The sequence below is a fragment of the Carassius auratus genome, chromosome 21 (assembly GCF_003368295.1).
Source record: "Carassius auratus strain Wakin chromosome 21, ASM336829v1, whole genome shotgun sequence".
NCBI lineage: Eukaryota > Metazoa > Chordata > Actinopteri > Cypriniformes > Cyprinidae > Carassius > Carassius auratus.
The window spans coordinates 1338198-1366188 of NC_039263.1; the positions used below are offsets into that span (position 1 = coordinate 1338198).

Genomic DNA, 27991 nt, shown 5'->3' on the forward strand with positions numbered 1-27991 from the left:
ACAATAGACACCAGAGACCCTTGCCCCCCTCATCCTCGATACCCTGTTCTCGCCATCTCTCTCGATTCCCCTGGGCATCGCTTTCTTTCACCTAACATTCGTCTCTTTAAATCCAAATTAAACTCCTGCATCCATTACTGTAGTTGTAATAATGTTAGCAGTAATGCTAATAGGATTCTTTGCGACGCTGAAGATTTCACAGTCCTCGAGGTAGTGTTTTCATTGCTGTTAATGTTGTAAGCTTTAGGCTAGCTGTGTGCAGTTATGTGTTTTGCAATGTGGAAGCTATTAGCCGACGTCTAATGGCATTTATTTTGACAGGTCATGGTTGTCATGGATTGAACAAAACAATCTTTTTCCTATTGTTGCAGCAACTGCTACGCTCGATGAAAATTGCTAAACGTTCCTTTGAGACAATATTTAGGCACACGAGGTGAACATATCAAGAGCTGCTTAGCCTATTTGAAGAAAATCAGCACTGAATCACGTTTCATTTGTTCTGCCTAAAAAGGCCCTTGCTGGAATATATGCAGCTTCCCAAATTCCCAAGACGCCTTTTTTTCCATAATCTGCCCGTAACACTGGGAAAGGCCACAAATCAAGGGTATATCTCAGTGAGAATCTATTGCCGAAGGGGGGAAATGACTTGATATACACCACATGGAATGGTGTGCAAGAGTTATTGTGTGCAGATGACCAGACTAGGGTTGATTTGTGACGTTTGTCAAAAGACCGTTCAGGCTCATTTGTGAAAATTAAACCCCACTGAGAAGAAAAAAAACTGTTTCCCACTACATCAGCATTCCCGGTTCCGCTCTGCTTGTTTACTTCAGTTTTAGACAGCAGTTGGACAGTTTAGAGTTGGACAGTTGCACAGTTCGGTTTCAGCCACTGACCCGTTCCTGCAGAATGGACTCAGGTGTGACTGGAGCTGCTCAGTCGACCGCGCTCGGACACAGCAGATCTGCCGCCCCCTTCATACCTGGCTCGCGTGTTTGTGGGTAGCTGACACAGTTTATGCTTCACTTGACCAGAACGGGTCAGAACTCTTGGGAGCCAGCTGTGGCTCCCTTATACACGCTCATACACCTTTAAACCTCACTGAGCACACAGGCTCAATATGAACACAGACTGATGAACCTGCTGGAGGATCTCATGTGCAATGGTCCCATGTGCAGTGAAAAGGCCCACTAGAAGGTCTTGGTAACTTCAAGACCATCAAAAACTACGATTATTACATTCCCACTAGCGAATCTTCCGGCAGCTCCTCTTTCAGTTTTGTTTTAGGGAGTCATAATAGTTCTCTATTAAGTTTTTGTATATATATATATATATATATATATATATATATATCTGTTTTGTCATGCAATTGTATTTTCTGTGTAAATGCATTTATAACACTGTTGTTCTGCATTAGAAATTGTGTTAATGTGCCTTGACATGGCATATATCAAATCTCTGTGCTATCATTTATTTAAGCATATAGATATACATTTTTATATATATCTGTATTGTTTGTCCTGCATATTTGTTCTTTTCAAACTACTATTTATGAATCTTTCTGCACTTGTGCAGAATTGTGATGCATTTGTACAGCAATTTTCCCCTCCGTCCTACCCACTTAATAATCCTCCCACATATATTTCTTAGCATATAAAATCTTTTTTTTTTCATGAAGGTGAAAGTGTTTGGATGTTGTGATCTGATCTGATTGTGTCACTCCTGATCTCTCGTCGCATGTTTCTGCAGCCCAGAGAAATGGGTCATGCAGGAAAGAACAAAAAAATAAATAAAAAGGTGGGGGGAAAAAAGAAGAAGAAAACAATCTAATTTTGGTATGTGTTCTTGGCAGCTACACATTTTCTCACAAGCTCAATGACAGCGTCTTGATTATGACTTATTATTTCTCCTCAATGCGTAACCTAAAGAAAAATAAATCCGAGTTCCGCCTTTTCCCTCTGAGTTATTTAGCTTGGTTAATAAGGGCTCATTAGCGCGCACTTCTTTCAACGAGCCGATTTGATTTCACACCAGTAATTAGTCTGGCTATGGCTAATTCTGCCGGTTTTGCATTGAGAGTGATGCTCTAATTAGATACGCAAAGAACACAGCTAATCCAAATCTGTGTTAAAAACACTAATGAACCCTTATTATGCTGTTAAAACAACTAATTTCATATTTACGAAGATTCGGGATTGCAGACAACATCTGTAAACAAACAATATCCACCCTCGGCATTTATCGATGGATATATTTGACCGAATCACAGGCAGGGGAAATACCACAAATCATAACCGCTCACAGAATTCGTGATGACCTCCACTGCGCGCTTCGATTTACGCCACATGTAGAACGATTCATTATTTATCTGGATCTCTTTATTTGTTTTATTCGAACCGCTCCCTCATGCATTCATGTATGCATGTGTGTGTATGTGTGTGTGTGTGTGTGTGTGTAACGCGCTGTATAACATTAGCGACTCCTCAGCCGGGCCATATGTTCCTCTCGGCCTGTCCCTCTCCCGGACTGACCTTTCATCGGCTCTGTAAGATTATTTCCAATACTTTAATCCCATCTCATTGACATGGACACAAAGCACACTGACATCTAATAGACGCCTCCTCACTTTCTCCTTTCTTTCTCTCGGTTTAATCACTTTCAGTTCAGGCCCTCCACCCCCACCTTCCTCCACTCCAACCCCTGCAGCCCTGGACGTCTATTGTTCACGTCTCATTTTAATCCAGACCCTCCCATCTCACTTCTGTTTATGTACAGGGTGCCAAAAAAGCCTTGTATAAGTAGCCGTGTCCCTAAAATTAGCGTTAGGAGAAACTGTTTTTAGTTTTATTCAAAGGGAGCTGTACACGATGGACGGTAGCATGTCAATCGAAATGCTTTCCTGTCGGCCCGTTTCAAACCGCTCCACTTACCAGTCGCCTATTGTATCTGTGATGTTAGATCCTCTGGCGCAAGAGGGGTACAAGATCGGGTGTGTGTTTTCTCCAATGCACCACCAGAAGTTACTTGAATGTGCTGTCGTCGGCCTTAGGATGTTTCATCTTCCCCTCTCAGAGGAAGTAGTTCTCTATCCACTCTGGGATCGCACGGGCTCTCGCGGTGATGCTGTGAGCCCACGCTGAGGGATGTCAGAAGCTGTCAGAGGGCCGGCGAAGAATGGAATGCGAAAGTTCCCGTGGATACCGTGGGACTTCCTGTACCCTCAAGACAAGACTCGGTTCTCAGCCCCTCTTGGCTGGCTTGACTCTCAGCGCTCAGAGCTCAACATCTGGATCTCTGTTCTCTAACCAAAACAACATTCGCAGAGCTGATGGAGGGAAATGGGTCACCATGCCCTTGAATTTTACATTTAATGGCCTGCTGAAAAAGTGCAGCTATAAGCTAAAAGTTCACGGCGTGCAGGCAAAATAGATCTCAAATCACATCAGCTTGCTGTGCATTATCATGATTCTTTTTGCGAGAAATCTGAAAAAGATTTTTTTTTACCTGTTTTTGCCTTAGAGTTAAAAAAATGAATAAAAATGTAATTTATCAATTTGCGCCGATTGATTATATATATATATATTTTTTGTGAGAAATATGATCAAGTAAAATGTTAACAATATTTTAGGTCTGATGTTTATTTTTTTAAATTTGGATACATTTAGCAATAATTCAATGTTGATAAAAAAAAATCTAACTATGTGACACTTATTTCAAAGAAAGATAGCCAAAGCACTTTACAAGCAAAACAGTTAAAAAAGAAGAAGCATGTTAAAGGTGAAGTGTGTAAAATAAAATAAAATAAAATGAAAAGGTAATATACATATATTTGTAATTGCGACTTTATATCTCACGGTGGCTTGTAACTGTTATTGCACTTTTATTTCTCATGATTTTAACGTAATTTCTCACTAAAATTGCCATTATTTTTGAAAGTTGGGTCTGCGACTTAATATATCAATGTTACTATTTAATGTTTTAGTGAACTGATGGCTAGTTCATATGATTTGGAATTAGATTTAAAAACTCCCCCTGCCTGGTTATCAAACATTATCATGTTTATAATTCATGTACTGAACTATACCTGTGGTTACTCCTTTGCGAACTCCTGTTAAAATCATTAGTTCGGTCCATCATTTGTTTACAGATGTGTTCTAATGCAAGACATTCACTCAGGTGCCCCTTAAGTGCCCTAATACTTTATGGAGCAATCGTCTGAGAGTTCAGTTCAGACCACACCAGCGGGGTACTACTGTGACATTAACGGTTTCATTAGCCCTATCTATGACCCAGCACACGATTGTCTCGAATTAGACTGAGGCGACCATTGTTGCATTAATCCAATCCAGATTGGCCCATTGAAGAACGAAGAAATGCAAAAAAGGCTTTTAGTGGCTAGTGTGAGAAAGAGTGGCAGAAATCAGCAAGGAGTGAAAGGAGAGAAAGAGGCGAATATCCGTGGTTTGTTCGAATGCGTCTGCTTGTCAGTGTAGCGCTGTGAGGTTCTCAGTGCCAGCTCTTTGTGACAGCCTGCGTGTGGCCCACTTAATCCCAGCCAGGAAAGACGATAATAACAGTGTCGCCCCCTACCTCTCCAAGTTAATATACGGTTAACGACTTCTAGTTCTCTGCCGAAAATCCTATCATGCGCCTGGTTGACCCCTAAAGCGGCGCGCGCGTTTGTCTGCATGTGAGCGTGTCCGTCTCTCTCTGTCTCAACTTACTTTTCACTAAAACATCAGCTCACTTTCTTTCTTTCACATTCTTTTCTTCCTCCTTGGTGTTCAATGCTGTTTTATTTGGTTTCTATCGAGCAAATCTTTTGAGTTTTTTTGCTGGTGAGATATCACTTCCTTGCATTGCGCAAAAGTTATCAGTAGCTAATAGTGTCCCCTCAGAATCCTCGTCTCCCTCACTGCCTCGAAGCAGACGATTGAGTGTGTGTGAGAGCTGTCAATCAAGCTGTCTGAATTCAGCTGTCAATCAGTCAGCCTCTTTAGCTTTCCTATTAGCATCTGAAGTAGAGGAACAGATTTTAGGTGGCTCATTAACCCTGGACTTAGTTCTTGTTTAAGTCTACTGTACTTCTAGAATCTTGTAATTAATTCACTATTTTTAAAGCAGCATGAATGAGTTCAGATCGAGTTCTCATTTGAAAGTCTGCGACTGAGAGCAAACCTCAGCTTTTCTATGAGAGATATAGATGTTTGCAATTCATTTTCAGAGATTTGTTTTATTCCTGAGAGTATGTTGAGCTCATGTTGCACTGGGAATGGTTGTTTACCGTGGTAAGGTGTTCTGCGTGTTTGCGTGAGTGTGTGAACATCGGCGCTCTGATGATCAGGGCTTCCTGCTGAATGAGATTTTGACCTGAGCTCATAATGGCAGACAGGATGGACCACTCCTAAGGCATTGATGTCACTTCCTTCTTTCTGCTATACTTGTTTGCAGGTGCAAAAGAAAAAAGTGTGCGAGACATGCAGCTTGTTGTCAACATGTTTTTCCATATAATGATATTTTAATTAGATTTCTTTCTCTGTAGGTGGCGATTATTCCCCAGACACTCATTTACAGTCTGTTTACGTCTCAATTTTTATTTACTTAATTTACTCAAATAAAAGTGTATGTATTGCATACATAATTCTGTTTTAAAAATAGCTTGTGAAACTATGCATTATGCATTCAACAATTAATGATTCAGACAAAAGTACGTTACATTGTTGTCACATGACCTATAATGTTGCATACTTAATTCAACAAGTTGCATATAATTATCATATTGCATTTTATGATATTTTGCACTTTAATCCATTTTTTTTTCAATTAAATGATTTAACTTCCAGTTTATCTGCAACATTGTAAAATGGAAGGTCTGATTCTTTTGTATGGCGTTGTTGGAGACAATATTCCCCACAGTGCTCTGTGTTTTCTAGCTGCACATTTAGTTAACAGGTAATTCAGATATTCTATGCACAAAGTATGCACATATATACTGTATACTACAGAAATTGCAGGATGTGTTATTTGATAGTAAGTCCAGACACATTAGAAGAAAAAAAATGTACTTTTTAATAAATGATGCATATTGGTTAAAATATATTAATATATTAAATAATTCTGAAAAAAAAAAAATGATACATTTGATATTTTACAATTTAATTTAAATGTAAATGTAATACTTTTAGTTCCCTTTACTTAGTCAAAACTGGCACCATTGTTTGTTTTGCATTGCAGAATTATACTATTAAGTCTGTAAGCTACTTATTATTAAATTATTCTGTATTCAGACTAAAACACTAGCCCACGATTCAGAGCAGTAATTTAGACTTCTGCTTAGTTTGATGTTGGGGCCAATCTGGACCGGGGCCTCTCTGTTGGTCTTCCCCGTCTAGCATGTGGGTGGCTGTATTTATTCAATATGAATTTTAGGGACTGTAACTGAATAATTTATTAATGTATAATGTACGGGATCTGCAAGCTCTCTGTATCCCCGCTGTGTTTTGAGTGTCTCCTTAGCTGGGATCCCCCTGTGCTTGGGGCCCATTGTTGTGTTTCGATTCCACTTCCTGTGGGGAAAGGTCACCCGTGGCTCTGAGAGAGAGCGAGAGCGAGAGAGAGCAGTGAATTATTCATGCCATTGACTTTGTGTCAGAGAGAAAGAGAAAAAAAAACTAAGAAAGAGAGAGAGGAAGAACTGAAGATGTTTTATTCATTTATCCTATTTTGAATCCTTTTTGCACCTTCCATCATTAGAAAGCTCAACATTTACATTTGATGCTAATTCACGATAAGCCCCCAGATTCCACCCGAGAATAATTCTCACACAATAGAGTTTTTTTCACTCATTTTTAGAAATTCAACTACAATATGGCAAACTTGTAATCTGTTCTGTTCCTTGATTACAAAATTACAAACTCCCAACTAAAGCAGTTTTGAATTGCTTGTTTGTGAATTAACTGCCATAAAAACAGACAAACCAAACCCAGTACCTTTACATTTGCACCTAGTGTTTCTCTGCGGTGGGCCTAACCAAGTGCCCTGAGGCGGTGTTTAAAGGGGCGGCATGCACACACACTTCTCCTGAGCCAACCTCTTGGAGCTATAAGGACTGGAATTGAAGAAGTGTTAGGGAGAAATGGCCTTGCCCCGGGATATGATGCACACAGATGTGTCCCTGTGTCCCTGTGCGTAACCAGCCCCCCATTATGCACTGGGCAATCAGCCCACTACAACAGGCAGGGTGGAAAGGGCGGTGTGTGTGAAATGTCAGGTCTTTGTTTTTGTCCGCAAAAATACCTTTATTGATTTTTCGTTTGTTTGTTTGTTTATCATCTTTTATAGACATGTAGCATGAAGTACCTTGGAGTACCATGTACTGTAAAAACCAGTGGGGTAGGGTTTGGCTAGATAGTGTCAACAGTTAAATCAGTAAAAAATATAATAATATATAGATTATATACATAATGTGTTTAATATGTCAGTTTACCTTGATGGATATACCATTCATTAAAATGAATGGTACTAAAATGTTTTTGAAAATCAACATGAATATAAAGGATACATCAAACTTGGCATATGTGCTTTAAACTAAAGATTTATCATTGTCATGTAGTAAGATTTTTTTAAAAGAAATGAATACTTTTTTTCATCAAAGATGCATTAAATTGATCAAAAGGGATAATAATGTTTCTTTAGCACAAATCACCTTATTAGAATGATTTCTGAAGCATCGTGTGACACTGAATACTGGGGAAAGGATGCAAACATGTCAACTTTACATGACAGGAATATTAATATATATTACAATAGAATACATTTTTACATTGTTTTAAGTTTTAACTATTTTTCATATTTCATATTGAGTATGTAATATAATTTTATTACATTTTTTTATCAAATAAATTACACCCTTGTGAGCATAAGAGACTTCTTTCAAAAACATTAAAAAGTCATACAGACCCCAAACTTTTGAACAGTAGCGCACTTGTAATTGTACCATATACAATCACGCCAAAGTACCATGGTACTACCATTCGATGCCGCCACTATGTGGCCACAATATGTTTTTGTGAGCACAAGTAGGAACATCTAGTGCATCTACTGGCTGATAAAACTGTGGTTTGGATTTAGGTGCCAATGCAAAGAGCTACTCTCACTTAATGGTCATTAATATCACTGCCAGAACACCCCTCTCTTTACCTGACCTGAGAGTCCACGTATCCATGAATGGGCTGCTGTGTATCCCCCACCCCACGGTTCCCAAATCACCACCCAGCGCCCGACCCGGTGAGTTTGCATTAGCAATGCCATTAAAATGAAATGGACGCTGTTGGCCAGGAAACCCAACTACCCTTTTGCTCAATAGACAGATTCAGACACGTCCCTCACCCCTCCCGGTGTAATGGCCGCGTATAATTTCCCATCGCGAGGCTGCGTGTGTGTGAGCCTGTGCACATGTAATTTCATTAGGCTGGTAAGTGGTAAACATTCCTTGCTCTGTTTTTTTTTCTAACGTAATTTAGCAGAACTCTGTGTACACATCGCTGCCATATTTTGCTGCCGCAGGGAGGGCTGTTTTGAAATCACACTTTTGAAGCGTCGCTCAGACAGTTCGGTGTGCAGTCAGGACTTCAAAAGGCCGCTCTAAAGATGGCTCTCCATCAATGTGGCATTAATTTCCATACTGCCTGCTCCTCCATCACTTTAGAGGGAAGCGCGGCGGATCACACTTGAGATTTTAACTTTGCAGACTTTGACGGAAGGCTCCAAAGGGGTATGATCCACTTGCTTGCTCTGGTAGTCTCGGGGTCGACGACTGGTCTTTTGGTACCGGTCTGGTCTCGCAGTGACAGCGGGGGTCTGGGGACAGCTGGACCTTGGGGAATGGGTTGACTGTCACCATCCAGGCAGGGCATGATGGAGGATGCCGCGGTAGCTGTCAGTCTTGACTGTTTTGTTTGTGCACACAAGCCATTTTTCTGCAGATAAAATGATAAAGTCATGAAAGAGCAGACGGAAGCCCCCTGTATATTCATCTCCACCGGTTGGTGTCCTCTTGCAGATACCTGTGCTTTTTTGCAGTTATGTTAAGAGGAAGGTGACATGGAGGTGGCCTTATTATTCTCCACCCTGGAGGTGTCTGGAAATGTGTATTTATGTAAGAAGCTTCAGTGCCAGCGCCTCCAGCTAGTAGGTCCAATATAGCCCTGAGATTCTTTTTACTTGCCTTCTTCCTCGATTTAGCTTTTTTGTAAGAGGAGGGGGTCGCTGCAGAGGAAAACCCTCTGGGAACGGTGGGGAGCGATGATTGACAGGCCGTTTGCAGCTTCACCGTCACTTGCAGAACTAGACCCTAGCCCCTGGTGAATTCCTCCCCAAAAAGTTTCCAGCCTCCAGAGTTCAACATCACAGTCGGTGGGGAAACTTCAGACCCATAACAGTTATTAATACAGGTTGCAGGCGAGTTCAAGCCAACTGGTCGCGCTGAGAATGTAAACAAGATGTAGATATTGGTTAGCGAGTCAGCACTCCGGGCTGCACTGAGAGAATCTAAAAGTGGGGGAAGGATCTGGACGCGGTGGTCATGCATCACTCCATTATTAATAGCAGGGTCTGAATAAAAACGCAAACCTTGTCAGATTTAACGGATGGCTGCGTACACACGGTCGGCCCATCAAAGTCAGGCGGTGGGGTGCTGGAAGACCAGGGCGCCGCCAACCCTAAAGGAATGCGTGTGTGTGTGTCTCGGTATGTTTTTACGGCACTACCTTCAGGAGGAAGCGAGTGGTAAGGGTTACCAGGAAAGAGAGCTCATGCCGTCAAAGTGATGTTCCATGATAAAACATGCCCTCTTTTTCTCGCAGAATACAATATTATCCAACTTATATAGAGACAAGGACAAATTTCCAAATAGTACAAAGTGCATCATAAATAATATATATATATTAAAGCTTTATACAATGCTAAAAGTGATTTTCCAACATGGAAACATATATGTAAATATTATTGGAGTATGTTTTACAAGGAAATTCAAAGAAATTTAAAAATTCACTTTTAATTCCATGGGCCCTATCATACACCTGGCGCAATGCGACGCAAGGCGCAGAGCAAGTGTGTTTGCTAGTTTCAGTCCGGCGCCGGCGCATTTTCCTGTCCAGGGCCATGTCGTTTAATTAGCAAATGCAAATGCATGACTTGTACCTGTACACTTTGCATTTAGATCAATAAAATAAGCTCTGTGTGTTACATGGCATTTCTTTGTGATCATTTGTGACATTTACTAGCAGCTTCTGAGTGGAAATTAGTCCTACACCATTTTTAGTGTAGGCTATATGGCTGTTTCTTTAAATTTGGCCCTGCAGAGGTTTAAAAAATAAACTTTTGAAACACATGATATTCTGTTTGATCTGCATGCATTTACATCACAAAAGAATATATTTGACTTTTTTGTCATTTTTTCCATGCAGTCATTTCCACCACATCTCAAATTATGTATTGTGCTCAATAGCATTGTGTGATGTAAATGACAGGGTGGACATGACATGTTTGGCATTTTATAACATGATTGACTTTTTTGTGTGTGTGTCTTGCTAAGGATAATTTCCAATTTAAGATTCCAAATATAGGGACGTTTTGTGTAATCTTGATTGGAAATAACGCACAATAGAAAATCTTGTTCACAAATAAATCAACAAATTTAAAATGAGTTCACAAATGAATTCAACACTTTACATCACCTCTCATATATTTCGTATAATAATATTCATACTCATATTTTTCATCATATTTAAAAATGGATGTAAATCATCTGACATTTAATATTGAGATGGATTTTGCCTTTGTTAAGATGATCATACTTTTTAACATTATAATTCCAATTTGACAAGAATAAAGTAATAAAAATCCATTAAAAATAGTAATTTGAAAAGTAACAATAAAGGAATTGTAAAAAAAAAAAAAAAAAAAAAAAAAAAAAAGGTTTTAATATAGTCTTTATATAACATTGACATCTGTTTGTTTTAATAAAAATAAATCCCTTGCCCAAAATTGTAGAAACAGAAATAAAACGGCTCATGAATAATGTTTCACATGAACTGTAAAAGCTTCTATTGAGTTTACATATGCACTTGTTTTCCTGTTGCTTCACATTATTTGGATTATTTTCAGCTAGAACCACATTGTAACATAGCTTACTTAAAAAGCATAACCTAGGCGTAATATTGTTATATCAAGCTCTCCACGGCCTATAATATGATAGATTTCTTGGTCCTTTTGATGGCCTCATTGGGTGAAGAAAACTCTTTAAAGTGTGTAGTGATGAGCAGGAGCGAGCCAGCCTGGAGCTCTAGAATGAGCCACTGGTTCAGGGTGGGGGACTCCGTGTGTTAGTCTGTCTGGACCGCTTCACCGCTGGGTAATTAACAGGCAGCCGACACCGCAGTCATCTCTGTTGATCTCTGCCTCTCTCAGACAACCTCTCGACACAGACCAAGCAGAGAATCAGCTTCTAAGTGCGTGGTGGCTTTGTGAGGGTTTTTGAACATTTATATATATATATATGTATATATATATATATATATATATATATATATATATGTATATATATATATATATATATATATATATATGTATATATATATATATATATATATATATATATATATATATATATTTTTTTTTTTACATTTTAAATCGTGTCAGATTAATTTGTCACTCAATTTCATTTTGAAAGCAGTCAGCAATAATGTGCACTCTGTGACCTTGTTTTCTTGATGAATGGTCTTAGTTGGTGGTGTGTCCTTTGACGTGTTGTACAGTGGTGCTTGCATGCTTGTGACCAGAGTTCGAGTCCTGCTTGGGGCGTTTCCCAAATGTTCTATTGCATATGTTTTATTGATGCAAACAAATAATAATAAAATAAAAATCTAATTTGTCAGAGATGCACTCATATTAAAATTCTGCCTGATATTGATATCCTGAAAGCAAATTTTATGTTATGGCTGGAAACTGATAAATAAATATATTAATTTATAATATGTTAAATAAATACATCAAACAAAATAAAAATGCTAAATAAAATAAAATAAAAATTCCAGATAATAAAATGTATACTCTTTATATTAATTTGTAAGTTGAAAATGAAACACAAAAAAAGTTATTTTTTTGTGCTACAAGTAAATTTAGGCAGCACAATATTACGTATTGAAAAGTGATTATTTAAATTAGCTAATTATTTCCAGTTTTAGGTGACAGCATTCATTGTCATTCATAAATATCAATTACATACCAATTCTAATAAGTCTTAAAATCATAACGGCCGATAACTGATATACCAGATATATCCAGATATACCAGATATATCCCTGGTTGTAATGATCTTTTCTTTGCCTTCTTTTTTCCACTAAATCAAATTCCAAAGTTTCACACCAAACATTATCTTTCTTGAAAATACGACACATTCCTGTAGCCAAAAGGAAGACCTTTTCATCTGTGAAGTGAACATGTCTCAAGGAATTGGACCTCACATTCTTGCATGCACTTTCTGCGCAGAAACTTGGCTTATCGACCGCCACCACGTGATAAAAAGAATATATAAAACCTCTTTCCACCAATTACATGCCAGGCCCTGTGGTGACAATGGCCTAAAACGAGAGCAGACTGGTGGCAAGTCAATCTGACCTCTCTCTTTTAACACTGTGACCGAGCACTCTTTCATTTTCCTCTTGTGTTTATGTGCTTTTGTTTTTCAAATGCCGGTCCAGGGTAGCCGCAACCACTCAAAACTAAAAAGCTCGGGATATATTTCAAGAGCTCGTATTGGCAGGATACGAACAAAAGGTGCCCTCCTCTTTTGGTGCCATGCGAGCCGCACAGCTTCATGTCCTCGGGCGCTTCCCTCCTACAACTGAGTCACAATGAAAGGAAGAATGCCTGGAGTCCGCCACAGCTGCCACTCCTGCTGTTTGGGCCAACTTTAATGCATTCAGCTCGCACCCTCGCCACCCCACCACCGTCTGACTGTCAGTGTCTGTAAACAAATCTGAGACGGGGATGAAGAGAGAACGCCATTAGCATCTCATTTCAGCGTCTTCATCACGGGGGCGTTCAGGACTATCCGTGATTGGAGATGATGTCATGTGTCTGGCCGTGCCGTCGGACCTTTTGTGTGGATCAGTGCGCTTTTCCTGTTCGACAGGTCTGTCCGGCGATCGGGCTTGGAGGGTGTTCGACAGACGACTTCCCCTGCAAAGCGCTCCAGGAAGAGTCCCGCCGCGCACAGCATTGTTGTCCCTCTGCGGGCCTCTGCTCCCTCCGCGCCAGCTGCCCTGATCGATGGCCTTATTCATCGTCTTGGTTGTCCCCGGCAACATGCAAGACAGCTGTACAACAACAAACATGCCCTGAGACGATGGGCGTAAATCATGAATGCACTTGAGCCACCAAGACAGAGGGCCTGCAGCCAGGCTGGGCTGTTTATTAAATATTCACAATATATTTGCAGTGTGATTGGTCATATGACGTAAATGAAGACTGTGGACTTTACGTTGATTTGAATCCGTTCTTTATTTGACCATAACGTTCATTAGCAGTTTTGCTAATTAGTTTAGAATAAAAAATTTAAATACACCATTCATATATTATTTCTACACTGCCTAAAAATAGATCAACTACAGTCCCTTTTTTTATGTATAAATACGTTTATATAAATGTATTATTATTTATATATCATTTGTTTAAATATATTTTCTATAAATTATAAAATATGTATCAATTATTATCTTAGTCCCTAATGTGAGCTGTGTTTCTGCGTGAAGTGTGTTGTGTCAGTGTTTTCATTCATATATCCCATATCAGTCGTTTTGCCTGACTCTGACAGCGGCTGTAGTGTAACATCCCATTTATATTCAGGAATTATTTGCACAGATACTCGATAAAGCCACAAAGAAGCTTATGTAAATTGACATGGAAGATTAAAGATTATGTCCCTTAAACCAAATTTTTAAGACTTGGCTTTGTTTGTCCAAGACGGTTATCATTGTTGTTATTGTCTGTTATTTCTGTTGCGTGATGACATTGTTTTGGCGTATTGTGGGGCCATTTCTTTGTTGACTTCAGAGAAAAACAAGAGTGTAAGATCAAAACAAAGCATATTAGCTCAGGGGACGGCGACGCCTCTTGGGACGTCTAGCTCGAAACACCTCGCACAACTTCAACATCAAAAACCCTTCATCGATTGAGATTAAGTGCTAAAGGAAGTCGCGCTCTTTTTGCCTCACATTCATACTTGAACAAAAAGAAGACATGTCCAACCCCTCCACCTCCTCGAGGCAGAATACGAAACGCAGAGAAATCAAAAAAGAGAAACGCTGCAGATTTCTAATTCAGTCAAGTAAAGCACTCCCCATGTCAGCTGTCAGACAGGAAGCTTATCCGGGGGGTCAAGGGTCACAACGCTGCTTTCATGAGAGCGCTAATCGATTAGCCGTCAAGGCATTGCCGCCTTGCTCAAGTGGCAAGACCGATGGCAGGCCACCTGGGTCCCATTTCAATAATTGCTCTCCGCCTGGGGTGTACCACCTCCTCCTGTTTCTCCTTAAGGGAAGCAGAGATGGAAAATGCAATGAAAGTGAAAAATAAACAGCAATAAAACAAAACACTCGCTCTGTGCCATGGTGGCACTGGGAAGTGAGTCGCGGGCTGTATTGATTAGCGGACACGGGAGGAATTGTTTAGTTGGAATTTATCGAGTGACCCTTCAGAAGGTTAAACCCGGAGATTTTGGCCTCTTATCCAGTCGTACTCGTTGCGTTAGGATCCTGTGGTGGATCTTTGACTAGCTCATTAGCTTCCTGTGTTCTTGTCTCTCTGGACGTCTCTAATCGAGGAGAACTTCTTATGAGTGGAAGATAAGGATCCCATCCAAACAATAAAGAAGTTCAAAAGCCCACATGATGACACACATGTATCTCGGCCTGTTGAAGGAAATAGCTACATTTCCTCTGTTGACAAATGTCAGAGCGCTACGACATAATATGAGGAAGTGGAGTCATCCATCTTTCCTGATGGCCTGTGTAAGGAACGCTGTGTTTATAGCTGAGAGTTTCATCTCAATACTGCAATTGAGTACAAATAAATGAGCCGTTTAAGTAAAAATGGACATTTGTTGACTGCATTGTGCATGGACAAACTGTTCTGGTGTCCAGGGGCGCTTCCTCTTCTGACATTATTTCATTCCTGAGCGGCTCTATTATAATGAGTTATAGGCTTGACGTTTTTATTCTTAATTGGCGAATGAGAACTTGGTGGACCCTTTTTTACAACAGAAATCACATGAGTAGCCGTTCTCTTTAATAGCCGTGTTTTCATTTTTTTAATTGAAATCAATAGTTCTGGCCCATTTAGATGGAATTAAATCACATTAAAATCTATTCCGGAGCCAGGGTGGGGTTTAAAAAAAGATGCTTGTAGATGGCCGTTTCTGGATGGCTGATTTTGTTTCCACACACACACACACACACACACACTGTGATGCATAGGAAAGCTGGATCGCTCAGGATATATGGCAGTGGCGATTAGGCGCTAATAGATTGCTCAGTCAGGAACCGTAGCTTAGGCTGCCATTAGCGCCACGTTACTGACACGAGCCTCACATCGCTGATGTCACACGGTCAATTGGAGACAAGGCAGGACCCATCCGTCAAGCATTTAGCACACCGCTCGTTCATCTCCACCATCCTTTGGCTTTATAGTCCTTTTCTAAAAGAATAACACTGCTCAGTCAACAGCATTAGCAGTAATGTTATGATGTATATATATATATATATATATATATATATATATATATATATATATGTATGTATGTATGTATAAATAAGGACCAGTTAATTTACTGTAAAAATGACTTAAAATTAATGCACCACTTCTAGGATAAATATTTTATTTATTTATTCTATGGTTTGATGTTCGAAAATGAAGAAATGAAGACAGCTATAAATATTAGTATTATAATTTTACAGCTGTAATGTAAAATTATATTATTATTATCTTAGTATTTTCATAATCAATAACAATAATAACAATAATTATTATTATTATGTCCACACTGATATATAATAACAATTAAAAAAATTGCCAAATTGTGCAGCTCTTTAGACAAGCACAACAAATCTATCCATATATATTATTATTGTTTATTCATTTTTTCACATTTTAAACCACAATCCTAGTTTTTAAAATCACATTTACACCCCCATCCCCCCATAAAGTATATAAAGTATATATATAGATATGACCGTGGACCACAAAGCCAGGTATATGGTTTGTTAGGATAGTAAAAATATTGGGCCGAGAAACAACTATTTGAAAATCTGGAATCTGAGGGTGCAAAAAATAAAATAAAATAAATAATAAACTTAACCATGCATATTACCAATCAAAAATTAAGTTTTTAAATAATTACGGTAAAATCTTTCATGTTCCATATGTCCTAATGATTTTTGGTATAAAATACAAATTTATAATTCTGATGCATATATATAAGTATGTCCCATATATATAAGTAAACATATTAACAGACGTCGGAACTGAACTGAAAAACTGAAATTAAAGATTTAGTACTGTAAACTGGCAGTCTTTTTTAACCTTTTTCAATGCCTTATAGTTTCTATTGCACTAATGAAATGCTAATTGTTTCAATTACTTTACAGCGAGCTGTGGGTTAAACTGACGCTTTCTCCGAAAACATTATACCAACACTGAGTGACCCAAAACCATAACATAAATTAACTCGCCATCAAAAAGACAGCCATTTGATTGGTTGATTTAAGTCACGGCTTACTTCCTGCACACAAAAAAGCTCCATGTCGTGGCTTCGGGATCTGTCCTGTTCTTCCAAACCACAAGAGCTAGATCATAAATTCAGCTCATGTTCTGGTGCAGTTTGACTGAGGGAAAATCTTCTCGGTAAGAACCCTCACCATCCACCCCTGACACTCATCTGCCCCCAACACCTACCCCCATCAGTGGCACGACAGGGATTTCTAATCGCGAGGCAAGTGGATTTCAGATCCTCGCGGTTTCTTGCTGAAGAAGGATTGTTTTCTAAACAGCCAGAGGAATCGAGACGTTTCACGCGAGCTCCAGTCAAAACACGCTGGTTTGTTTTCACACGCCCTCTGATTTGTTTAGACAGTCTCCTCAGCGAAGGCCTCGTCTCTTAATGTCAGAGCACGGCTGGATGCGATGTAGGCAAATCAGCGCCACCGCATAAACAGCCATTTTTGCATCTTCACTTGTTAAGCGCCTGACCTATAATTTAGCAGTCTAAGAATCTAAGTCAAAGAAGATTAACAGCATCTTTTACGCCCGGATGGTTTAGTCTGTGGAAAGCGGCAGAGATCGTAGGGCCGGAAGTTTTGCTCGGTGTTGGCACTTGGATATAAAAATAATCGCATCCAGTCTGACTGCGAGGTGTTTTTTAGCGTCTGGTGAGTCTGTGTCGCTGGAGTTCAATAATAAACAGGCCTATTAATAAAAGTCATTGTGAGGTTATTCCATGAAGAATAAGCCTGGTGCGTCAAACAAGGATCTTGAAACAAAGAGTGTGAAGGTTTGTCTCAGGTGATAAAAGATCAAGAATAGCATGGAAATGTATGGCAGAGTACAGGGCGGGAAGCTTTTCGACCCCTTCGCGCATACATCACAAAAGAAAATGACCTCCAGAGCCTTATGGAACCTGCTTGTAAACAGCTAGGGACAGGAACGCTGTCAACACCGGAGGGTCAAAGGCACAGACTAACTGTAAAAACACCCTGTGTGGATGCAGAATGACGCTTGGAAAATTTAGTGAGGTGAGGTGACGTTTATCTGTTTGCAACATACCAGCATGATAATAAATACCCAGCTAACTGAATGCAAGAATTTTGAATTAATAGGAATGAAATACACAACCACAAAATAATAATGTTTTAGGCAGTGTAAGGGTTATTTTGCTGAGATTTCACTTAGAAATAAAATGAGAAATATAATTATATGTACAAATTTTTGGTTGTACCACCTGACATTTGATGGAGGTAAATGTGAAAACCAAGTCTTAAGATGACCCAAAGGGGAAAAACAATAAATGAAATGAATGAAAAAAGTTAACAAATTAAACTTCTTTTAACACATTTACATAAAGGAAATAAAATACGTTCATATAAAAAAAAAAAAAAAAAAAAAAAACTACTTTATTTGTCATTGACTGATTAATATATAATTAAATTTATAAACAAATAAATATATTTAACGGCAAAAAAGCCTCTTTTTTTAGATATTTTATTTGTTTTTAAAATGTATTTGGATAAAATAGTGTAGCATTTTATTATTATTATTATTATTATTATTTAGATTTTCATTTGCTATCTTTGAGATGTTTATTTGATTTATCATTATTGTTTAGGATATTTAATTTTGCATTTTCATTTGCACCTTTTTCATCCAATGCTCACTTTAAGTTAAATCCTTTAATATCACTATAAATCTTTAAATTAAAATTAATATCCATTTGTATATGGTACATTATAATATTGTGATGTCTACATTCCATTGTAGCATTTAAAATTACTAATTAAATTTTGTAATTTTTTTATATTTTAAGATAAAATAGTGTAGCATTTTAATATTGGTCCTTTATCTTTTGTCAGCTATAACATACAATTAATTACAGAGTTATAAAATTGAGTTTTTATATCAGTGCATTTTCAGAGGGCAGTCACCCACTACCCAGAATACCTTCTGCTCAGTGGCAGTTTTGTACAGGCAAACACTACTATACCACAATGCTTCCAGTAAATGTAAAAATAAAGTTTTGAGGTACTTTTCAAATCTTTCTTCAACAAGGACGAAATATGTTATCACAGAAATACCTCGGCTCTGAATTCTGTGGTCCAAAGAATACATGTCATTTTGTTCTGGGTGGTGCAAGTAGTTTCATATGTCCTGTACATCTTTGTGTCGTGACAATGGAAAAAGGGCTTGGGTCACCCACCAGAGCTGGCACTAACAGGAAGTCGTTTCCTCACCTCTTCCTGTGACAAACCGCATTAAATGTACTTTCTTACAGGTGCTGATTGTAGTGCAGAGAGTGAGCGAGAGATAATCGAATTATGTTTCTGCCTCTCTCGTGCACATCCTCTCTGTAAGCCCTTATCAACAGCCAGAGGAGCAGAGGTCAGACCCATGCTAAGATAAGGAGCGGAGTGTGTTTGTGTGCGTGTGTGTGTGCGTTCGAAATCGTCGACATGTCGCCGTCAGATGTGTGGAGGGGCTCTGAATGATGAATTCCTCTACTCGCTGGATTACTTCCTGTTCTGGAGGGCCCTGGCTCCGGGAGCGATGGCGGCCGTCCTACTCCCACAGGAAGTGGGCTCGGATCAGCTAATGGAGAGGAATGTGTTCCCCCAGGGAGTTCGGGGTTCCGACCCTCCCCTGTGTTTTTTTCGTTTGGGGGTAAGGGTTGTGTTTTTGTAGTGTAGTTTGTGTTATAAGTAGCCAGAAATAGACAGACAGAAATAAACAGAAGGGAGTCAGCACTACGGAGTGCAGTTAAAGGGCTCATGGGAATGATGCTACCTGGACATCTGCATTTGCCCCGTTGAGCAAGAAATCTCAAATCATTGTATTCTCATCTAAAAAGGAATAGTGTGACATTTTGTTTTTTCCGATTAGTTTGTGCAACCATTTTTATTGCATTGTTTTTACTTTCTTCAAATGAACAATGAAGAATTTCAAATTTCATTTTCATGTTTTCTTTATACAGTTTCAGAAAATTTTACAATGAGTATAAGGCCTGTCAAATTATATGGACAACATCATTGAACAGTTTTCTGAAGCCTTATAATAGCTTTGTGAGACAAACAATCTTAAATTTAAGTTGTTATGGGGGTCAGTGAAATTACTTTTTTTGTGGTCTAGATCAATTCATTTTTAATTAATATAATATTAATTAAATTATATATAATAATTTTAAGGTTTAATAAATATTAATATAATATAATATAATATAATATAATATAATATAATATAATATAATATAATATAATATAATATAATATAATATAACAATCAATTCATACAATGACTTGAATAAAAGTCTCCACTAATACACATAATTATTTACATTATATAAAAGTATTAAAACAATAAAAAAAAAATAACTATAATAATTGTACTTTATTTTTTGTGGTAAAGTTCTAATATCATAATGAGGAAAAATCTTTTAAAGTAGTTTGTCATTAATTAATTAATTCCTGTAAAAACAGGAAAACAGAAAATTATATCAGTAAGGTCAATAAGTATCTTATAATATCTGATTATTTGACTATTCTGTGACATGGCATGGTTAGTTTAAGTTGTAAAATGTCATGTAATACAAGTACACATAAATCATTAATATGTATACACGTCTATACAAGGTCTAAAAGAAAGAGGTTTTACTTTTCACTTGATGGAAAAAGACATATTCAAAGTCAAATTAAATTGATGAATATGGTAAAACTTGAATATGGTATGGAAGTTTTGAAATCACATGAGTTTTGACACATGTTTTAAACTATATTTTTTTATTGATATTCTTATGTCTTTAGACTGAAAATCATTCCCTTCACTCAAACTCATCAATACAATTCAAAAATATCGGTTTGGAGTATGATATGATGATTTATATTCATTGTGTTTAACGGAGCATCACAGGCCCTGGTCACTGTATTGCATGGAAAATAATGGCAAGAACATTCTTCAAAGTTTCTCTTTTGCCATTCCACAGCAGAAAGGATTTTGTTCCTAGTTTCCATCAAGATAGATAAATTGATAAAGTCAAGCACATAATTGGTCCCATACCTGAATTTCCTCCATTCTGAAGATCATAAGCAGTAATTCGGGATACTGTTTCAAATAGCATGTGAAGAACATGCGTTCCTCGTAGCATTCCCATGGCCAACAGCTCCAGTAAATAATGAAGCTGTCAGTAGGGGGCCTGTGGTTTTGCATTCTGGTTGTAGGTGGATGATATACAGCAGACCTCTCTGTTTCCCCACAGCTTAATCCATCATGCCAGGCCCTTATGCGATTGTACAACACTGGGACGTGATCAGACTCTGCCCTTTTGGGCACGAGCCTTATTTGACAGAGAGCATGTGGGAAGGGTGATAGTAGGGGCCAAATCAAAGAAATAACATGGAGTGTTATTTGGCCCACATTTGTAATAATACTAGTTTATTTTTACTACTGCTTTTAATAAAAAAAATAGGCCCAACCACAAAAAAAAAAAAAAAAAAAAAAAAAAAAACCCGGTATATATGTTGTTTTATAACTTTTTCCAAACAATTTTGGGGGTCTTGTGGAAACCCCCAAACTGATAGCAGTGTCTCTATACTTGAACTCTTACAATTTGAATAAATCAAGCTGCTGTTGGGGAAAGTTATACTTTTTACACTATATATAAAAAAGAAAAAGTTACATCACTGGAAGCTACAGCAGCCCTACAAAAAAAACTTACATTAAAGTAAAATATCATAATTGAAACAAGAAAGTTTTTGTAATTTGTTTAAATTACAGTATTTTACTGTAATTTTATTTTATTTTTATTCGGCAGCCATAGCTGCCAGTCATGTGATAGTTATTTTTTTTTTTTTTTTTTTTATTATTATTTTTTTTTTTACAGTGTACAATACTACATTACTCCATAAGAAAGTAACTAATTGTGTTACTTAGTTACTCTTTATGGAAAGTAATTCATTGCGTAAATGTTTTGTTACTTTTTGTCAATTTGGCATAGGTTGCTTATTTCTTAATAACAAGAAAACCTAAAAGTGATATTTTTGGCAACTGTAAAGGCCATTTCAATCCAGTGAATGGAATGAAGTTCCTCTGTAATTCACTTCAATTCTCTCAACACAATTCAGGAGAGGTGTCAGTGAATGAATAGGAAAACAGTGTGTTACTTATTTGAAAAAGCAACTCCGATATTTAAAACTGCAGCGTTGAGCGATTATGAACCAGCTTTAACAGCTGGGTGACTTTAAATATACATTTAAAAGTAATGTGTTACTTTTCTAGTTGCTTGAAAAAAGTATTCTGATTTTTGTACGTTACTTGGAATGCGTTACCCCCAAGTGCATTTAAGGTGAGATGTAGGGCACTTAATGCGCTCAAATCATAGGGAATATAAAAATATTTTTATTGTGTTTTTCGGCATCATGCCAACATTCCTCACTCTGGAGCGAAAGACACAAGCAAAAGGGAACGGTCCTCCAGAGCTCAGTTACAATGACAGGGCGTGTGGATTTCTTTTGTTTCTTTTTATAATTTGTCCCGGAAAAGCTGACAATTGCTTGGCTGTAATGAGCGCCATTATCAATCTTGCTGATGACAATAGTAGGAAAACCTGTGCTGTGTGCAAGGCAGGAGGGACAGCATTTCCCCCGAATCAACCATATTGACCTTCACTTTACATTCTTTGTAGTGCATGCATTTTTTTTCTTAGCTTTCATCACTTTGTTGGAAATCTCAACATTTGTATGCCTTTTATATCTTGAAGTGCGAGTGTCCGCAAGTGTGCAATAACACTGCATATGCCAACAACACATCCTGGTTTGGTCTTGATTTATCCAGAATGAGCAGATTCAAGCCTGGCTCAACATAGCACATGGAGGGTAAACACATAAATGGAGTATTTAGGGGGAAATGATTTGTGTGGGAACCTCTGCAGAGTTTATGAGTCTGCCATTTGAATATGCCGCTGCACATCGTAATATGGCAGGATCACCAAAAAGTCTGCCTCCGGACTTCCCAGAGCAGTTTTATTTCTAGTTGTTAAGATATTTATAATTTTCTGTCAACTTTATTTTTTGAGAAGTTCTGCTTGTTAAAATGCATTTTAACATTATTAATTAACTCTACCATTCTAATATGCAAACATTATTTTTTTCCTCAGTGAGGGAGTTGAATGAAGGTGCATTGAATGAACATTCCTCAATTTGTAAAAAAAAAATACAAAACAAAACAAAAACTTGTAGATTATTTGTACTTAACCTAGCATATTCCTTTACCACTGTCATGAACTTTTTTGTTGAACTCTTTACCTCAGTTTTTTTTACGCCCTCTCAGAGTACACACTTCCTCCCTGCATAGACTGTATGGTTAATAGATTATAAGTGTTTAATATTTGTTGAATTATACGTTTAATTAAAAGCACATGCTGCTTTAACTGTTTTGCCCAGGGAGAGATGTTAAAGCTCGCTCTGCAGTGCATTACGTTCAAGTGCTGCTGCAGCTTTTTAAAAGACTGCTGAACCAAAACGGCTCGTGTGTTCCTGGCTCAAAATGCACCTCTTTGTTACTCTATACTGCTCGGCCAATTACCTGCCTCATTATGTCCACATGTGGGCCAAATCTGGTACCAAGTAGCAGTGTAAACCTCCCTATATCCTGCATCATGAGACTGTATTTTGGCATCTGTAATTCTGTGAAATTGATGTGTGGATGCATAATGGGTCTCTGTCCCATTGACAATTTGTTATGTCATTTAATTTGATATACTTAACATAAATGATTAATGTTAATATTAAATTATGGATGTTTTATATTGAGTAATATTTTTTTTATAATCGTTTATACTTTATTTTGTTATTCAAAATAAAAAAAGATAAATGTACTGTATATAAATATATATATAAAAAAATGTTTATTTCCAATATATACACTACCAGTTGTTATAGATTGGTATCGGTAAGATTTTATAATGTTTTTGAAGGAAGTCTCTTATGACCAAGGCTACAGTAAGAAATTATATTATATGTTAATGTAATATGTTTTCAGGTGTTTTTTTTGTTTTTGTTTTTTTGTTTATGTGTCATGTGAACCTTCATTCTAATATGCATATTTGGCAATTAAAGGTGCTGTATGTAAGTTTTGGGCTTTACTAAAGCATAAAAATACAATAATATGTTTGCAGATATTTAAGAAACATGCTAAGTTAACATACTTGTTTATCTGAGAAACAATGCTACAGTCAGTTATTCTTCTTTGAAAATGTGCGTTCCAGGCCGATATGTCGGCCTCTGTTTTGGTTTGTCAATTGTATTTGGTGTTGTCAATCTGGCAACCTGCGTGTGTGTCAAGTTCTTGGGTACGGAGCCCTCTACATGACATGCAAGAAAAAAAAAAATAAATTGTGTGCACGGTTCACTAATTCGTTCCCTCAATTTACTAAAACGTGCACACGATTACTATTGCGTTCCCTCAATTTACTATTGCGTTCCCTCGATTTACTATTGCATTCCCTCGATTTACTATTGCGTTTTCTCAATTTACTATTGGGTTCTCTCAATTTACTATTGCGTTCTCTCGATTTACTATTGCGTTCTCTCGATTTACTATTGTGTTCCCTCGATTTACTATTGCGTTCCCTCGATTTACTATTGCGTTCCCTCGATTTACTATTGCGTTCCCTCGATCTACTATTGCGTTCCCTCGATTTACTATTGCGTTCCCTCGATTTACTATTGCGTTCCCTCGATTTACTATTGCGTTTTCTCGATTTACTATTGCGTTCTCTCGATTTACTATTGCATTCCCTTGATCTACTATTGCGTTCCCTCGATTTACTATTGCGTTCCCTCGATTTACCATTGGGTTCCCTCGATTTACTATTGCGTTCCCTCGATTTACTATTGTGTTCCCTCGATTTACTAAATTTGCTAAATCGTGCTCAAATCGAGTGAACGAAATATTCATGTGCACACATGAATGCAGGGAATGAATTAGTAAATCGTGCACACGATTTAGCCTAATATTTTTTCCTGCATGTCATGTGTGGGGCTCCGTACTTGGGAGCAGTGGCCGGATGAAAAAAACCCTCTCCAATATTTTACATTTGGACTGCAATACCTAGATCAACCACTCGTTGCCAGTCCTACATACAGCACATTTCAGAAATATTGTTGTTTTAAAAAAAATTATTTGATGAATAGAAAGTTCAAAATAACAGCATTTGTTTGAAAAATAAATCTTTTATGATGTCATAAAAGTATTTACTGTCACTTTAGTTCAATTGAATGCATTGTTGCTGAATAAAAGTCTTAATATGATATAAAGAAAATATATGTCATATGCAATAAAGGAGCAGTCAGTAACTTTGATGATTACAAATCTTCATGAAATGCTCTCGTATTGCTTTGGCCCCGTTGAAGTGCTGTGAATTATGTGGTGCCAACATTTGGTTTTCATAAGCAACAACTTGCCGCATTTCACTAGGAGTTTCAAACTGAGAAACAAACATCACGATCAGTTCACGCCACAGAAAAAGGCAGTAAGAGAGATATAATCATTTGTATGCACATTTTAACCGAATCGCTTTCAATGTAGCTTAAAACATTCGATTATTGTTATAAAAGGGAAATGTTGTTCAGTTTTATTGCTAATGATTTTATGGGTACAAAGCTGGACTGAGTTAAAACCAACATGATTTGGAAGTAGTGGGAAGCTGGAGATATTTGCTTGGGCTTTTTTTTTAAACTACAGTTATAATGTCAGACTGGTTCTTGCACTGAAGAGAAAAAAGAAGAGAAACGTTTCAACCCAGTTTATCTTAGCTGTGTAAAAACTGTAGATTGATAGTCTTGGTGTTTCTTTTTTCTCTCTATTCTTCAAACACAAAACATTTAGTCTTTTTTGCGGTGTCTCAACAGTGCACTTGTGTTCAGGTTAAAGCAAAAACAACAATGGGTTTATTTATCGCTCTGTTTTGTGGCAAACTGGTTTAAATAACACTTGGCTTCTCTGTTTTCCTCTCATCTCTCTCTCTCTCTCTCTCTCTCTCTCGCTCTTTCTTTCTTCATCTCTTCCTCATGCTCTTGCCTGCTCTCACTAATGGCAAACAGTTAAATGGCTGTTCTGAAATGTTTGTTTTCTTGGCTCTGCAAAAAAATAGTTTGCAGATGACAAACATGTCAAAGTTCCGCCAAGTATGATCTTCGCTTTGGCCTCTTGGTTTTGTTTAGAGCAGCCTGTCTTTCTGTCTAACAGGCTTGAGTTTGCTTGTTTGCTTTCGGTTTACTCTATAGACTCCGAGTGTAGTTTGTGTGCATTGTGTGTGTGTGTGTGTGTGTGTGTCCGTGATTTTTGCAACTTATGTACAGGCCTTCATGAAAATTAATAAAAAAAAATCCAGTTCTTTGCACACAGATTCCTTGCAGTCCTCAATTGTAAACTGGAGGCGTTTCAAATGATTAGCTATGGTAAATTGGAGGATGTTGTGTGTGGTGCGCTAATGCAAATTATGAGCCAGATCAAATTATAAGTGTTTAATTTGTGTTTTTGTGTTTTAGTGTATGCTTCACATGCTAGTCGACCGATAAAGACTGACAGAGAGAAAGAAAGAGAGTGAAAAATAAAGATAGACAAGGGAGAAAGAGCGGGAGGGAGAGCTAATGAGCGTATGGTGTTGTGTTGGAATCCAAGTGTCAACTACTCTTGTAATTATCCTTGTTCTCTGGCTCTCTTCCCCGCATCTCATGTTTGAAGCACAATATGGGTTGTGTTTCTGTATCATTGATATCCAATATCACCTGAACACAGCCATTATACAAATCACACACACTGCTAATTCATTCTTTGAAGTCCTTCTTTTAATACCCACTTCTTTTGTGGTGTTATTTCAAACTAACAGACACCAACCATTTCTTTTTGTTAAATAAAGGTCACATTACAACTTTTTGCCATGCTTTCTTCATTTTGAATGCATTTTATGTACAGGTTTTATTGTTTTACCCTTGTCCGGGATCCATACATTAATATAAACATAAACATCTGTCAAAGACACATGTTTATGTTAACGTATTTTATTTTTACACTCTTATAATCTAATTAAACAACCTGAATCATAACCCTTTCAATATTTATAGTCCCTTTTTTGCATTTTTTTCCCTAATTAAGTTAAAATTGAATGTTATCTTTAGCTTACGCAATGGTAGTTTAGTGAAAATATCTATTAAAAGGCATTTTTTTTAAGATTTCCACAATTTAATTAATAGTAAAATTCCATCAAATTGAATTGGATAATACTAAAATATTTTAATTGAATAACTGTACCATCCATAATCAATCATTCAGTTAAAATATGTAAGGATTATTCAGTTTAAAGGAATTTTACTGCATTGATTGCATAAATCTTACATATTTTTTGAGTGTACTTTCAACTGTAACCAAAACTAGTTGTGACCTTTCAGAAGTTCAGAATTTTCTCATTTGCTCATTCAATTATAGTACCATCAGCACTTTTCACATTTCTGTTTGTCGAGAGTTCAAATAAGGAGACCACTTTGAAAGACAACCTGGACCGAACAATGGAGAAATTATGCTCAGTTCAAGAGACCTATTAGCATTTCTATAGGATGTATTAACTGCTCTCAGATCACATCCGAGTGTAAGGGACTCATCTATTCAGCATATATTTCTCAATTTCGACCCGTTTTGTCAATTTTTTTAAGGAATTTGAATGTAAGCTGTTGATTTTTTTAACATCTGCCCTCTAGTATACAACATTTGGCTTTGGTATTAGTTAGTGAACAAAATCAGTTTGGTTTAAGTTAGCCCAGTTATGAAAGCACTGCACACTCAAAAAGATGTTAGAGGAGTCTTGCTGAAGAGGAAAACTGCTGGTAAAATAGGTTTGCAGAGTGTTAGAGACTGATTTGAAACGGCTTGACACTTTCTTCGACATGTTAACATACGGGAAGCAATAATTGTGTCCTATGGGTCGCTCTTGCCCTCCAACGTGCCATTATCAGAGCTATTTTTTCTTGGCGTCAGTAACAGGATACGCCTGCCTTGTCAAAGAAGAAAGGGTGTTAGAATGGCTGCAAAATCCTAATGAAGGGGCCCTGTGAGAGGAGACAGTGAGAGGTTAGGGGAGAAAGCGTCGAGCTGAAATCTAGAGCAGGATCTGGTGGAA

At 37.6% G+C, this 27991-nt stretch overlaps 1 protein-coding gene across 4 annotated transcripts in view; it reads left to right on the forward strand.

The window, feature by feature from the left end:
• The window catches only part of LOC113038178 (transcription factor COE1), a 122237-nt gene that overhangs the window by 20675 nt on the left and 73571 nt on the right, over positions 1-27991 (forward strand). The window lies entirely within an intron of this gene.